The sequence below is a fragment of the Pleurodeles waltl genome, chromosome 2_2 (genome assembly GCF_031143425.1).
Source record: "Pleurodeles waltl isolate 20211129_DDA chromosome 2_2, aPleWal1.hap1.20221129, whole genome shotgun sequence".
In the NCBI taxonomy this organism is placed as follows: domain Eukaryota; kingdom Metazoa; phylum Chordata; class Amphibia; order Caudata; family Salamandridae; genus Pleurodeles; species Pleurodeles waltl.
In genome coordinates, this window is record NC_090439.1 from 160,231,997 (window position 1) to 160,245,865 (window position 13,869).

Consider the following 13,869-nt stretch of genomic DNA (forward strand, 5'->3'; position numbering starts at 1 on the left):
ATGCAGAGGTACAGGTCCATGTGTGTGCTTAATGTGGGATCTCTGCAGTATGTAAACCATTTCTGTTACAGAATTGAGTGTTGAGTTCATGATTTCCTTCTGTCTGTGTTCCCTATGCAGGTCAGCACTGATCAGAAAAAAGGGTTGTGGCATGCCATCGCCAAGGATGTGCAGACCCTAGCTGGCAGAGCACCAACTGCAAGAAATGGTGGGAGAACCTGAAACACTGGGCCCGGTAAACCACAGAGGCCCAGTTGGAGACGTTCTCCCAAGTTTCCCAGGGTCTGAGGGAGCGGTGCCCATCAGACCCTTACCCCCTTAATGGCCCACGTACTGGCGGTTGCCAATCCTGACATGGATGGGTGCTTGAGGGCAGCATAGCAGCCACAAGGGGGTGAGTACAGAATGTGAGGTATTTATTTTTGTTGCCTGCCATGGGGTTTGGGTGCAAGGTTCTAGTCAGTGGATGCCCCAATATGCCGGTTTAGCTAATCTTGTGGGGTCCTGCTTAGCAATTTAGGGTGGTATGTAAATTTAGTATTGGTAAGTAGCTAGCATACCATGGCAGACATGGCTTAGTGAGTCCCAGTAGGTGTGCAGATGCTACTGTTTGGATTCTTTACTGCTGTTGTACCCAGGTAATGGTTTGTCATTGTGGTCCATACTGCACAGTGTTAGACCCAGTGAGTGATTGTGATGTGTATGCCATATGTGCTGTTGTTGCTATGATTGACCCTGTGCTCTCTTTCTTTCTCCCCCACCCTCTCTCCTTTTCTCATCCTGTCCTTGTGTGCATTAGCATCATCTGGCGAAGGAGCAGGGACACCAGTGAGTGAGGGAGCTGCAGCCCAGGGGACCAGTGGGTTGGAGTGTGAGGGGGGCACCACAGAAGAGACTGGAGAAGCAACATCTGACTCAGATTCCTCCTCCGGTGGAAGTTCCCTGGTGGTGGCAAACCCCTCTGGGACCACCCCAGCTACTACATCTTCTGCCATCCACTGTACCAGCACCGCCCTCCCTGTAGCCCCCCACCCAGTTGCCCGTGCCCGCTGACCTAGACCTCTCCTTTGCTCCAGGCACCTCAGGCCCTGCCCCAGTCAGCCCTGCTGCCCTCACTGAGGCGGCTATTGATCTCCTGAGATCCATCTCTGTAGGACAGTCAACCATAGTCAATGCCATCCAGGGGCTGCAATCTCAGATGCAGCAATGCAATGCCTACCTGCAGGGCATTCATGGTGGCTTGGCTGCCCTATAGAGATCATTTCAGGGTCTGGCCTCCTCTTTGACGGCAGCCAGTGTCCCTGGTTCTTCCATCCCCCTCCTACTACCTGTGCCCAGTCCCAAAGTCCTCTCCCCAACCCATCCCAAGCACAGTCAGACAAGCATGCACCCAAAACAACAGGCAGGACTCGCACAGACAAGCACAGGCACCACACTTCACTCCCCAAGCACACACACACACATACACACACAAAGCACACAGAAGCACATGCAACAACAGTCACTGACTCAGCTGTCTCCCTCTCCTCCTCCTCCCTCATAGTCACATCAACACACACACCTGCATGCACTGCATCATCAGTCCCAGATCTTGCCACCTGTACACCCTTGCCCACAACAGCAGACACACAGATTAGCACCCCATTCACCACATGCTCAGTCACTACCACCATTATCATAACCTCATGCAGCACACCCAGCTCACTTGCAGACACCACAACAACATACATACACACGTCCTGTTTGTCCTCTACCACGATCTGCCCCTTCCCAATACAAAGAAGCGCTCTCACTCAGACATTCAACAGCCACCCACCTCTCACACGCACACTGTCCATGCACCCGCAAGGGACCACCCCAGCTACTCCTCCTACACCACTCCCTCTACCTCCTCTCCCAATCCTCCTCCCACCACCTGCCCCATTCGACCTAAGAAACTTTTTGTTTCCCGCCTTGACCTCTTCCCCACCATCCTGCCTATAAGAGGAAGATCCCTCTCCACCAGGCCACTCCCTCCAGCTCCCAGGCCACTCCTGTTCCTCTCCCTGAAGCTTCACCTGCCACTAAGGGGCACAGGAATAGCACTCTGGCCCCCCACCCAGCGCAACCACCTCTGCCCCCTAAACAACGGGCAATGACCTGCCCCCTCCCAAACCCAAGTCCAAGGACCCCCCCAAGAAATAAATGCCCCAACCCTCTAACCCCCGTGCCTGCAATCAGCATGATGTCCCTGCCAAGTAGAGTGACTTGGGCTGTGAGGAGTCAAGTTGGGCCTTGGACGTTTCCCTGTGACATTGTACTTCAATTGGACTGGCCCATATCTGTAAATTTTTATATTTAAATTTTTTGAGGTCGCTATACCCAAAGTATTACAGTGGTTAGACCAAAGGTATGTGTCCTGGCTTTCATTGCTCCTGGCAGTTGTTGTTGTTGAATTTCTGTGTAAACAGTTCTCAGTGTGTGGTACGTGTGTATGGGGTGTGTTGTGCGTGAGTGTATGTGTCACTCTCCCCTCCCTCTCTTGTGTGCTAGGTGGCTGTACTCACCGTCGTCGTCTTTGTCGGTGTTGCTGCTCCTGGATTGCCATTGTGTGGTACAGCATCAGCAGAACTTCCAGTGCGGGTTCCATGGTGACCGTGGACTCCCATGTGTCCCTGGAGGTGAGTGTCTCCTTTTATGTGATGTGTTTCCACCAGGCTTTTGGTGGTGGTGGTCCCGCCCCGGAAATCCTGGTGGTCTGCTATGTCATAATGGGTGGGTCATTGTCTTCCGCCAGCCTGAAGATGGCTGCCGCCGTGGTCGGTGGACGGACCGCACTTGCGGTACGGGTGGTACATTGGCTGTCTATGGGAGGGATCACCGCCATGGTCATAATTTGGTGGTCTTCACCGCCAGCCTGACGACGGTACTACCGCCATTGCCGGCGTGGCGGTCAGCTGACCGCCAATGTCATAATGAGGGCCTATGTATTTACTTATGCTGTCGAAGTAATTTGTCAATCTACCCCAAAATATTTTTCTTAATTTCTTCAACAGTAGAGGTATCTACATAGTGCATGATACATTCAGTAAAGAATCTATATAATCTTTTTTATATTTGAAATATACTTTAGTTACTTGAAGTAAGTGTTACCATTGTGAAATTCCCAAACAAAGGAAACAGTTTTTAAGTTTATACAAATATTGGTACACATTGCAGTATGTGTTGACACACATTGATTCATATTTTTCTTTTTGTGAATGAAGATAGTGTAGGTTTTTGGGTTTTGGTGTATAGATTGTTTTTGGTGACATAGGTTCACTATTCTAAACAACAAAGACCAATCATTCAGAGGTGTTAAACCGTTGCTGTAGAGAAATAAAAATCGATACGTAGGAAAGTGGAGTATTCTGTGGTGTGGGGGTGTGTCCTCACCATATAATACTTTCACAATACCCCAAAGATGGTCCATGGATTTACACTAGTAAATCCTTAGCTCAGTCTTGGTAGTGTGGCAAAGGGCAGTCAGGCTTTACTTAGAGGAACATGTGTTAAGCATTTCACAGCATCAACGTGGACAATAAGTAATTGACAAGACTCTGAAGAAATCTGACAGCAATTTATAAAAATAGGGCTTATTTTTATCTTCATTTAGACACCAAAGCAAACAGAACTGAATCAGTATAACTGGAGTTATAGATTTTAGAAGCAATATTAAATTACAGCCGAACTGGGATTGAAATGTTGCATTGAAGTCTGCTGGCGAAATATCACTGGTTGTAAAAATGTTCTTAGAAAGTGAGTTGCGTGGAACCCTTACAGGGTTAAGGTTGTACAGTTCCACAACCACTTGGAGGTCAAGCTATGGGGATCCCTTGAGGGTTAAGGTTTGCAGGTCCTGGGACTAGGCCACAGCAGTCAGTTCACTTCTACCTGGTCCGTGGGGTCTGGGTGCAGAGTTGTCCTGGCTGCCCGTGGTGCTGAATGGGACTCTCGCTGGTGCTGATTTTACCATGTACATGGTGCTGCGACAAAGTGGATGCAAAAACTCAGCTGAGGGGTTGTTGCTGACGTTGGTAACAAGTACTGTGCATGCTCTCCTGTTACAGTGTTGAGTTAAGGTGTCAATTACCGGGCTGGTGACCAACAAGCCTTGGTAGCGGTAAGCATGACAAAATGCTTTAGAGACGTCTGGTAGTCTGGGAGAGATTGGTAGCGGCCTGTACCTTTGTCGAAAGCCAGACTACAACTCCCACAGTGCATTTCACCAACTGGATCCAGTTGATCCCTTGGAGGGGCCGATGGACGACGATTCTTTTGTTTAGAGCATCTTTTTATCTGCAGTTTCCAGGGGATTAGTACAACTAGTCCAAGGGAGGCTGAGGGTGCTTCTGGCTTTTACAGGAGTCCCTCTAGTCGAGAGTGGCGAATTGCAGCCACGGACAACAATCATTCATGCAGTTTCCAGTATGTAGCCTCAGCGTCAGAGTATTTCTCTTTTGCCTTGGTGCAGTGGGCAGAGTCCGTTGTCAGTGATGCAAAGCTCCTCTTCTCCTTCTTTGAAGTTGGTCCTTCAAATCTGACATTCAGGTGTCAGGGGTGTCCCTTACGTCCTGGATTTAGGGTGACAGGGGTGTGGAGGCTAGTGACCAATGGGCAGCTAGCTCCTACAGCTAATCTGCCCCTGAGGTGACCACATCTGTTGGGACAGGTCACCTTTAGCTACACAGAACCCTCTATTCTGCCACTCGTAATATGGCACAAATCAAACATTAGTGCACACACCAAGCTGCTAAACCTAGAGATGTGATCCACCTGCTGGGGGTGTGCACAGTCATGCATACCTAATTTCCTGCCTGTTTATGAGTAAATGTGCCTGGGGGCAGGGGGAGGACTGTTTCTGTGCTGAGGGACAGCAAGATGGCTCTCAGAGCCTGTGAAGCCTTTGAAGCTCACCACTCTGATGGCTCTATTCACTATCCTGGCTGCGGGGCAGGAGGTGCGACCTCCTTCCTTTCTCAGCCTTTGTTCCTGACCTATGGGAGCATCCACGCTGTCTGGCAGGAGGTCAGAAACCTGTCTTAGTGGCAGCAAGAGTGGGAAAAAGCACGAACTGCCCGGCCAGAGCAAAAAGAAGGGTGGCAAATAGGTGGGCAACTTCTAGTGTTCCACCTGGATGCATGCCAGCCGTCCCTCGACACCAGGTTCATGTTTGGGGAGAGAAGGCAAGTTGTTTGACACCATACTCAACATATCTAGGTGGTACCATAATGGAGCTAGCAACCCAGCTCTGCCTAGGCTTAAGTCCCATGTTATCCTAAGGGCCGGCCTGTACTTATAGTGCACCTTATTGGAAAGAATGCTATAGCGACATAAAAGCTTGTGCTTATACGCCTGCTCCTTACATATAATGCGCCCTTCTTCCTAGGCTTCAGAAGCCTTCTTTAGGGGTGTCTGGCATATATGTAAGGCAGTGCATGGGACTGTGCCACTTTTGGTGAGGGCACAGTCGAACATGAGCAGTTTGGACCGCTCTGGCAGTCTGCAAAGGCAGGCCTGCAATCAATAGTTTGCATTGGTCATCTAGGGTGGCACAAACACATGCTGCAAGCCTGGGGACTCCTTTACCATCTGTGCCCTGGGTACCATTTACTAGGGGCTTACAGGGGGGTAAAGTTTTGCCAGTCAGGGAATTATTATGGCAGGAAATAATTTAGGGAAAAAACACATTCACTGGGGTCTGGTTAAGTAAAGCGTTGAGTCAACTGCATGCTCACCATATAGTACAATCTACAGGCCTATAGACAAATCCCAGCTCCCCACCTTCTGGAGGTGTATGCAGAGACCCTTGAGACAGGTGTACTTCCTCCTACTCTCAGAGAAGCAGTGTTTATTTTATTGCTGAAACCTGGCAAAGCCCCACATTCCTGTGCATCATATAGGTGCTATCCCTCCTCAACCCAGACAAAAAATATTGGCCAAGGTGACTGCCACACGCCTTTTCCCTCTATTGGAACAGGTCATATCTCCTGTCCAATCAGGATTTGTCCCTCCTCACTCCACCACTCTCAACCTCTGCACCATTTTTGCAGTGCTAAATCATGTATCTCTCTCCATTCCAGCAGTGGTTGGGCTTCTTAATACTGAAAAGGGGCACGCAACAAGAATCACTGGCACACTATTTTGGGAAATGTTTGTAAAGATTTGTCAAACGATGCCAAAGATATAGGCAAGTCAAAAATCGCCTTTTCCATGGAAACAAGGTCCTAACTGTAACTACCTACTGGAGACAGCCAGTAGGTTAGGTAATATATGTACAAAGATGTATCTCTAACTACCTACAATTTTTAGCACAGCAAATTTCTTTTAGGGTAGAAACACTAGAATACTACTCTATCTATTTATTTAAAAGCACCTGACCAGTAGAGAAATTAGACGTGCCCCTACTTAAAAGCCTAAAATTCCATGATGAGTTTTCCTCCAGATGAATCCCAGTACTACGGCCCTCATTACCAGTTGCCCGGGGATTGGTGGGTGGGATCATTATTGTACCTAAAGTCTGGCTCCAGGATAGGAATTTATCAAGGGTGATAAATTCCACCAAATTAAGGGATTTTGATTAATGAAATGCAGGTTTTGAAGCTTACCATTTTAAAATCCTCATGTCTCAGTAAATACTGGGCATCCATTATTTGACAAAAGCAGTTACTGCACATATTGCAATTAACTGGCTGCTCAAAATGAGGGCCTTATGTTGAAGTAAGCCTCAGCAAGGCCTACTAGTGCAAGGGGTTCACCCTTCTCTGTACAAAGTCCTCAGACCATATAGGAAGAAGTTGGCACAGAAACTGAAATAAAAGACAAAGTTTATTAAACCTCGTGAGGTGGTACTACAGTTCAAACAGCACCCTTCGGTAATGTCTGAAGTAGCACACTGAACTGAGAGAGCATGGTCCTTTTATACCCACGCAGGGGCTAAAAGGAGGTGGTACAGTTATAGAAGCAAGACTTACATACATGTAAGGTCATATGGAAATGCACAGTCGACAGGTAGGAGGGGCTAACAGTTTTCAAGGACTAACAGCTGCAGACCTTACAGGGCATGTGCGAAAGTGGGAGATGCTAAATATAACTTGTCACTAGGCAGATTTTCAAGAGTAGTTAACAGAAAGGTAGGACAGAGCACATGGTGAGCACATGGCAGCATATGGCAGAGAAAATGGCTGCCATGAATACAAAATGGATTCCGCGAAATGTTCACAATAGTTGCTAAATACAAGATGTCTTCTGCTGATACTTAATCTAATCGCTGCTAAACTACAACAGACGACCCTTTCAGCATTAGCTGAAGACATTCGTCTTTCTGGGATAATCTAAATATTCATCTTGTATATTTATGCTCATCATTTCAGCTATTTCCTTATCTAACATGTGTTGTGCTTTAATTTCTGTAATATTTCTTTTGGTAGGCATACAAGCAGTAATACACATAGAGCAGAACATTGGACCACACTGAATACAGATACAGCATCTGAAAAATATTGCAATCATTACACACAGCATAGTCAGTAGTTTCCAGCCCCAAGCGGAAACAAGAGCCCAAAACTATCCAGAAAAAGTCCAAGTACCAGTCTCTGTGTGGATTTCTGTAGCAATTTCATGCAATTTAGATATTGCATCATATACTGAAGGTGAGTGATCTGGAATAAAAACACATCAACTACTACCGATGATGCGACATGCACCAACTCGATCAGCTAACATCTCATCTAGTACCATACGATTTTGGAGCGCTACAATCCTCGCAATTTGGAGCTCCTCTGTAATATTCCCAAGTGCCAGAGCTGCCTGATTGGTAACAGCTTCCACAACCCTAGTCAATCGTCTCACTTTCCTACTGTCTATCGCAGCACCCACAAAGGAGAACAACCTTAAATTAAAATCAACATATTGTTGCAGGCTAGTGTCCGTTTGGTCTACCTCATTTGTACTTATTGTCCTTTTATATCTATTTTTAATGATGTCATTGAACAGTTTAAAATCTCGGTGATATGATGCAGGGGCCAAAAACACAGGGGGTAATAAAAAAGATACATAAAACACACCTGACCACTCAACAGGTAGTTGGTAATATCCATAGTTCCAACAAACAAAATATGTATTTTGTGAAACTGTAAAACTACTATTATTTACACCCTCAATAGTTAAAATCAAGGTACAATCGCTTATCCCTACTGGAATTTGCCCTATGCTAAGTATACATAAATCTGCTTTAGTTTTTGTAACAGAAATCACAAATTGTTCTTTCTTGTCAGAGTCTCTTATATTTGTGAAGAAATATGGTATTGAAACATTGTCCGGTTGATACTCTTCCCATTCCCATTTAGTTCCTTTGGCTTGGGGATACCCATCTTTGTCTTGGTAGCATACTTTATTAAGGCGAAAAAGAAGTCTGCCCTCTGTACGTTTTCCAGATGCTAACAAAAGCGTGTACCAAGCTTGACAAGAACCATTGTGTGAAAAAGGAAGAGGAATGAAAGGTGTTCCTCCTTTCTTTTGATGCGCAGGTATCATTCCACATACCCAACAGTTAGTAGTATTTGAAGCATTATGAGTATGATGCAACATCTGAATGAAAGTATTATTGAAGTACGATTGACGGTGCTTCTGCTCATGATAGGGAAGCGTAAAGTAATAGTGATCCTCTGGTACTGGAGTAGTGGCAACAAAAAACTCACGAGCAGGAGCCTTCTTTTCAACAAACCAGGCGATTATTGCTATAACCACCAAAACAACAACAAACTCCATAGTACTAATGATCAGTTTGTTATTCATTTTAGCAACAGTGATAATCAACCCTTTCAGAAATTAATTAAAAACAATCGTTGGAGCTGTTATCCCTGGGCAGCCGCTGATTTCTTCATTCCACGGGCCAAGACGGGTGTCACTAATCTAATGTATGGCTGATCCCCTCCCCCTTGCCACATTGGCTCTCCGTTTCACTAACCCAGGGCGGTAGCTCAACCAGTTTTTTCCAAAAATGTTTCAGATTCTTTCCTCTGTCTCAAATTATATAACGACACTCCAGAAGTCGTATGGTCCGGGAAGAACTCTTCAGATTCGTCAGGTGATATAGCACGGCCTTTCTCCGTAGTCAAAATCTCTCGATGATCAGTCAGCACAGCAGGTTCCACCAAGGTAGGTAGCACTCTCTTGCAGTGAGTACTATGGACCCAATTCTTTTGGTTCGTCACTCGAACTGCTGTCCTTGTCACAAGGAGCACCTGTTCTGGGCCTCACCACCTTGGTTCCAAGCTGCTTGATCTTTCAAAGGACTTAATCATCACCTGGTCACCAGGTCGGAGTTCATGGCCTTCACCTGTAGATCTGTCAGGAAGTGCTTCTCGAACCTGTTGATGAATAGAAACCAAATTGTCGGTTAACTGTGCCAAATAATCATTCATCAGGACACAAGGTACATCATATGCAGTATTTGGCTTAGGAACTCCCCAAATGTTCATTGGCCTTCCAAACACCACTTCATAAGGACTAAGGCCGATTCGAGAGTGTGGCACTGACCTAATAGACAATAATGCCAACGGTAATGCATCCGGCCAAGTTAAGGATGTAGAAGCCTCTATCTTCGCTAACTTCAGCTTCAAAGTAGCATTACACCTTTCCATCAACCCTGCTGATTGTGGGTGGAAAACCACATGGAACTTCTGTTTGATCCCTAATCCTTTCAGGACATACTTAATAACTTCCCCAACAAAATGAGGTCCGTTATCATTTCATAAAAGTCTGCAAACACCAAACCTAGGGAAAAATTATTTCAAAAGCACCTTCGCTGTGGTAATGGCAGTATTATCCTTTGTGGGGTACGCCTCTATCCATTTACTGAAGGCACATACCACCAACAAGACATACTTTAAATTGTTGCAGCGTTCAAGCTGAATATAATCCATTTGTAGAACTTCAAAAGGTGCAGTTGGTGCAGCAAACCCTCCCGCAGGAGTACGTGTCCCTTTTCCAGGATTGTATTGTAAACAGATCAAACAAGACTGTACTACTCTCTTAGCTGTACTGGAAATTTCTGGATGCTCCCAAACTTGCGTAAGCAACTTCGTTATTGTTGAAGCTCCAACATGTACCAGCCCATGTGCCATCTGAACCATAGGTTGTACAAAAGCTATAGGCAATTTCCATGTATCCATCTGCTTATTCCGCCAACAGCCCTCACCATCCAATTCTCCTTCTGCAGACCATTGCTCACGTTCTTTCACAGAAGCAGATTTCTGTATATCTAATATGTCTTGTCTAGCATTATGCCAACGTTCAGCTTGTGACTTCACTACATACATAGAAGTAGTACTTCGCTGCATCGCAGTCTCACGTGCTACGCGGTCCGCAAGAGCATTACCTTGCCCTATCTTATCGGTCACTTTCTTATGTGCACTACATTTCACAATAGCTAGTTTCTTTGGATATGTCAATACAGTCAAGAGGTTATGCACTAATTCTCAGTGCATTATCTGCATCCCGTGGGATGTGAGAAAGCCTCTCTCCTTCCAAAGCAAACCAAAATCATGAGCCACTCCAAAAGCATAGCGGCTGTCTGTATAAATGTTCACACATAAGTCAGTACTAAGCTCACATGCTCGTGTCAAAGCTATTAGTTCAGCTGCTTGAGCTGACGTCTGTGGTATACGAGCTGTCTCCACTACTGTGTGTATTGGGGTGATTGCATATGCAGCTGAGGTCGTACCGTCTGGCAACTTCAAACAAGACCCATCAACCCACAATTCCCAGTCTACATCTGGAAGGGGTGTATCTTGTAAATCAATACAACCCTTTGTCTGTTCTTCGGTAAGGAATATACAAACATGTGTTTCTTGTGACTGAGGCTGAGTCACCGGATATGGCAACAAAGTGGCTGGATTTAGTGTTGCACATCTCTTCAGTGTAATGTGAGGAGCCAGCAATGTCAATTCATATCCTGTCATGCGAGCGCTAGTTAATTGTTGTGTCTTTGTTTGACTTAAAAGAGCATCAACCGCATGGGGTACTAACACCAACAGCTTATGTGACAAAACTATCCCTTCACTCTGACGTATTGACACAGCTGTTGCAGCAACTGAACGAAAACACCCAGGCAACACTCGAGCGACAGGGTCAAGTACTGCTGAAAAATATGTACAGGGATGCTGCTTATCGCCATGTGTCTGCACTAAAACTGACAATGCACATCCATCTTTCTCATGTACGTAAAGTGCAAAAGGCTTCATGTAATCTGGAGTACCTAACACTGGTGCTGAACAAAGGGCTTGTCGTAACTGCCGGAAAGCAGTCGCACATTCATCTGTCCATGGGAGGGGCATTGGAGTATCTTTAGTCAAAAGTGCTAGCAATGGTTTGACAATGTGTGAAACCCTAATATCCATTGCCTACAAAAAGAAGTAAGACCAAGGAATGCACGAACATCTTTCTGAGTAGAGGGTACTGGTGTGTCTAAAATTGCTTGAATACGATCTGATGTAAGTGCACGGCCCTCCTTAGACAAAAGGTGACCTAAATAGGTTACCTTTGGTCTACAATATTGCAATTTCTTTCGTGACACTTTATGATGGTGTTAAGCAAGAAAAGAAAGTAAGGACAAAGTGCACTTTTCACATTGCTCGGGTATTAGCTGCCAACAAAATATCATCGACATATTATATGAGAGCCACACCTTCAGGCAAAACAAAAGAATCAAGTTGTTGTTTTAACGCTTGACTATAAATACTTGGACTCTCAGTATAGCCTTGAGGAACTCTGCAAAATCTATATGTTTGTTTATTCAAAGTAAAACCAAACAAATATGGGCTGTCAGGATGAATAGGGATCTAAAAGAAAGTATTCTTCAAGTCTATCACAGAGAACGTAGTTGCTGTCGGGGGAACCAAAGTAAGAAGTGTTGTGATGTCAGATACCACAGGATATTGTGGTATCACAATCTTATTGACTTCTCGTAAATCAATAATGAATCAGTAAATCCTAGTATCAGTATCCTTTTTCAGAATAGGAAGAATCGGACTGTTACAAACATTATACAGAACTTCCTCAACAACTCCAACTGCAATAAGATCATGCACAATTCGTGTGAGTGCTTCTTCGCCCTCCTGTGAAATTGTGTATTGAGGCAAACGTGGCAATACAGCTCCCTCCTTGACACTAATATGTACCGGTGGAATAATAATTTGTCCCACATCAGTATCTGAAGTAGCCCACAAAGTACTATGGAGTGAAGCTAATGCAATATCCTCTTTAACAAGACAAACTCTTTCCATCACAGGATGATTATCATTCAAAATAACACGCACCCCTTCAGGAAAGCATCGTATTGTAGCCCTAAAATACTTGAGCATATCAAGACCCACAATATTGTCTGGTGTATTTGGAGAAAGCAAAAATGGACATGGAGCAGTAAATTTATCAACATGGAATGCAAGTGGTTGTGACAATGGGCTAGGGGAAGGTGTTCCATAGAAACCTATCGATGTAATGGTTAAGCCAGACAGGGGAGCCCTTGGAATCAATTGTTTAGACAAGGCGCTACGAGTAGCTCCTGTATCAACCAGAAACTGATCAGTAGAACCCAAAACATGTGCTGTAACATAGGGACCCCTCTGATCTACTGGAACTTCAACTGATTCCTTACCCCTTCCTAGGCAATCCTATGCATAAGCAGAATCATGGAAATCAGGCTGCACATAGTTAGACATCTGGTATTGGTTGCGTCTATCAAAAGTGTTAAACCCATCCTGCCCTCGTACATTAGCATCAACCCTAGCATGATCATTCGTGCTTCTTCTAGGTCCTGAATATCCTGAGCGATTTCTCATTTGTTCCCGACCACGTGAACACTGCTGAACACGTAGTGCTGGACAATCAGCAGCCCAATGCCCAAATTTCTTACAATACGCACACTGATCAACAGACAAATTCAAACGAGTGTAAGAAGAACCATAAGATCCACGTCCACCTCTATCACTACCTCTAAAAGGCGGACCATAAGCTTGAGCCAACATAACCTTCATCTTTAATTCTTTAATCTTTTTATCCTTGCTACCTTTTGCTTCTAATTCCTGACGTTCATAATACTGAGCCATAGTCAAAACGAGAAACCGGAGTAGAGGTAGTCCATGAACTTTCACTAGCTTTTAGACGACTAGCTATTCCTGGTAACAGATTTGCAACATATTTATCGACAAACAAATGTCTGCCCGTATCATCTGACAATAACTGGCTTCTAAAATCATGAAATGCTTCTTCGAAGCGTGTAAAGAAATCAGAGACCGATTCATCTGCCTTTTGCTTACAAGACGCTAAAACAGTCCAATCTATCTTTTTTGGGGGAATAATCGTTTTTAACTTAACTAATATGGCTGCGGGAAGATCTAGAATCAACTGATATGGCTTTTTTGCAGGTTCCCTATCCCCGTCCATCTGTTCTAATTCTTTCCATGACGCCCCAAAAACTACACGATCATCAATTTTAGAACAGTTCTCCACATATCTGGCAGTAATATCAATCCGAAAAATAAATCAATGTCAGCCAAAGTCATAGTACAAGAACTAATTGCTTCCTCAACTTCCTCATAAAAGGTGGCTGGATTTTTCCGTGGGTCAGGTAATGCTGTCTTAAGTGCCATTACATCTGCCCTATTCCGACATACGGAGGTGGAGGGCGATCTAGTAACAAAAAATCATTGTGTGGTTTATTAAGGATAGGATAGAGAGGTTGCCTAACAGTGTATTGGCCAGTTACCTGTAATTTACGTTCTTTCTCTTCTAGCTCCTTTAAGTCATTTCTTTCTTTCTTTCTTTCTCATTTCCAATGCTTTCACATAT